Below are 3006 nucleotides of genomic sequence, written 5' to 3'. Positions count from 1 at the left end.
CAGGCTCCCAACGCGCAGGCTCAGCGGCCATGGCTCACGGGCCCAGCCGCTCCGCAGCATGTGGGATCTTCCCGGACCGGGTCACGAATCCGCGTCCCCTGCATCGGCAGGCGGACTCTCAACCACTGCGCCACCAGGTAAGCCCCCAGAGAGCTTTGGCATTGAGCAAATCAAATGTAATCTGAAAAATGCCAATGACCTGGCATCTCTGACTTGAGTTGTTGGTAGCACACATTGGTGGTGAATTTTCCTGTCGTGTATTGGCAGAACCGCTGCTGTTTATAAATAGTTGTACATTATAGACTGAATAGATGTTGAAATAACTGTGACTTGTCAGCAAAAAGAAAACTTACGCAATAGACAAAATGTTTGGCTCACCTTGAATCAGAAATAGTATGAAATTTGATGGTAAAAGATGGAAATTCCTTTTGAATGGGAATGATGGAATGTCCTGAAATGTTGATTTGAGGAAAGTAATGCTAACACTTTACACATTGCTTTCATTTCCATGATTTAATTTAATCTTTAGAGCCACCCCATAGTTAAGACGCTGTTATTAACACTCTCTTGGTTGCAAATGACAGAAAACTCGAAATGGACTAGCTTTTAAATTAAGAAAATATATTAGCTTGTGTCACTTCACAAAGTCTGGGATAGTCTGGGTGTGGCAATAAGGATCAGGGAGGTTTCACTCTTCTTTTTCCTCTGCTTTGGTCTCTGGTGGCAGCATTCTCAGGTAGCCTTTTTTTTTTTTTTTTTTTTTTTTTTTTTTTGCGGTATGCGGGCCTCTCACTGTTGTGGCCTCTCCCGTTGTGGAGCACAGGCTCCGGACACGCAGGCTCAGCGGCCATGGCTCACGGGCGCAGCCACTCTGCGGCATGTGGGATCTTCCCGGACCGGGGCACAAACCCGTGTCCCCTGCATCGGCAGGCAGACTCTCAACCACTGCGCCACCAGGGAAGCCCTCAGGTAGCCTTTTATCACAGTGGCAGAGATGCCTGCAAATAGCTCTGGGTCTTCTCCATTCTATTGCTCAGTGCCCCAGAAAGAGCAACACTTTACTGATAGCTTCTGGGCATGATTTTTCTATGTCTGTGTCATCACCTGTGCCTTGTGTCACCTTTGGAATTGGGGAATGGAACCAAGTTTATCTGAATCTAATTAGGGTAATGATAGGAAAGGAATGGACCCAAAACACAAACAGCACACACTTAGTATGTGTGCATGTGTATTACTGTCAGATTTTATTATCCTTATTTTATAAAATAAGAGGCTCAGAGACTTTGTTACCTGCCTGAGGTGATATGGCTAGTAAGAGGACTTTATGAGAAACAGATGTTATTCCAGTTGCTATGAATTACAGATACTTAAAGCTGATAGTAACCTAAAACTGTAAGGTATAATCCTTTTCCCTGGTTCTCAAACTCTTATTTGTTGTGCCCTAGGGGTTGAGTGGGTGTTAGAAAAGTTTCCGCACAATTGCTCTGACTCACTCATTCATTATGCAGAAGTTACTTTTCCATTGTTATAACCCGGCTCCCAAAGTGCTCAATAATCATTTTAACTCATCTCTGCCAGTGTAAACCAATAGCACAAACTGAACTTTATTTAGTGATCCTTGAAGTAAATATTCTGAACATGTTCAAGTTCACTCTTTTCTCAGTTGATTCAAATCTCTAAAGACGTTCTCAGCCTTTTCCCATCAACCTGAAGGCTATGACCCACTCTATGGAAGTAATTCTAACATAGGAGGGGGTTAATACAGCAAGAATAGGTACAGGGAGAAACTCTTGTGATGTAAAATCTCCTCAAGTTATTAGAAAATTCTGAAGATTTCTCTCTTCTCCCCACATGGAGAGTAATTTAATGAGAAGTCCTTAACTTTTTGGCATCAGAGGATGTGAACTCAAATTCTTCTGGGGTTGTCGTATAATTCGTTCACCAGGCTGGGCATTATGCCGACCTGGATTATGTACGTTCTATCTACAGGGGCAGTTTCTACTCAGCTTCAACTGACTGTTGCTACAAGAAATCATCATTTGGGAGATTTTTTTTGAGCTCCAAGCTGAATTTTTATGTGGAGTTTTAAATGTTATAAAAAGAAAACAGAGTTTCTAACATCGTGCCCTTTAGAAACATGCCCCTCGTCTAAATAGGCCCATGGATGACCCATTTGTGCCCTCTGTTTTACTTGATTAGTGCACGAGGAATGAGCATACTATTAAATTTGCCGAAGAAGGCTGTCTTCTTTTTCCTTTAATACTTGATCCAAACCTCACAGAACGTACGAACACAATCACATAGATTCTATACAAGAGATATGTCAAAGAAAAAATATTCAGAGGACAGAAACTGAAATAGGGAGTGATATTTTTAAATTTGTTTTTTATTAAAACTCTGTCGAATGTTGTGTTTGGCTGAAGCTCTCTGTTCTTTGGTGCCTGACTTATCTGTATTTGGATGTGTTTGTCCCACCCTGTTAATCAAACCAGGCTCCTTGGAAGAGTGAACTTATTTCTGGGAAAAAAAAAAGCCTAAGAACAGGGAAGACGTTTATTGCTTTCTCCTACACACTGCACCTTCAACATAAAAGAGGTCTTGCTTTCAAAGTGTGTTGCGTGTTTGACTAATCCAGCAGTTGCATCTTTGATCCCAGTCCTGGCAAGGTCTTGTGTGAGTGCATAATGAATCGCTGTTCCTCTCCCTCATCCTCTGTCACTATGACTCTGCTACCCAAAAGAAAGACCTAAACTCCAAGGAAGCAGCAAAAAGGCATGTTTGGAAAGAGTTGTAATGACGGGACAGGACTGGAAATCGGCGAATGGAATCCACATGTAGTTAATACCAGGGAAAGAAAAAGTGAAAATGACAGGAGGTGTTCAGGAGACTCGCGTACCTGAATACTAGTCCATTTGCTTGTATTCTTCTGGATTTTGGATTTCGGTATGTCTCTGAGTACCATCTGGTTTCCCCAGAAATGCCCTGACGTAGAATGGGAGTGATAGG

Source organism: Neophocaena asiaeorientalis, unplaced genomic scaffold, assembly GCF_003031525.2.
Source record: "Neophocaena asiaeorientalis asiaeorientalis breed wild unplaced genomic scaffold, Neophocaena_asiaeorientalis_V1.1 scaffold177, whole genome shotgun sequence".
Taxonomy (NCBI): domain Eukaryota; kingdom Metazoa; phylum Chordata; class Mammalia; order Artiodactyla; family Phocoenidae; genus Neophocaena; species Neophocaena asiaeorientalis.
The sequence above is the reverse complement of the archived record's forward strand: the minus strand, read 5'-3'. Positions refer to the sequence as shown.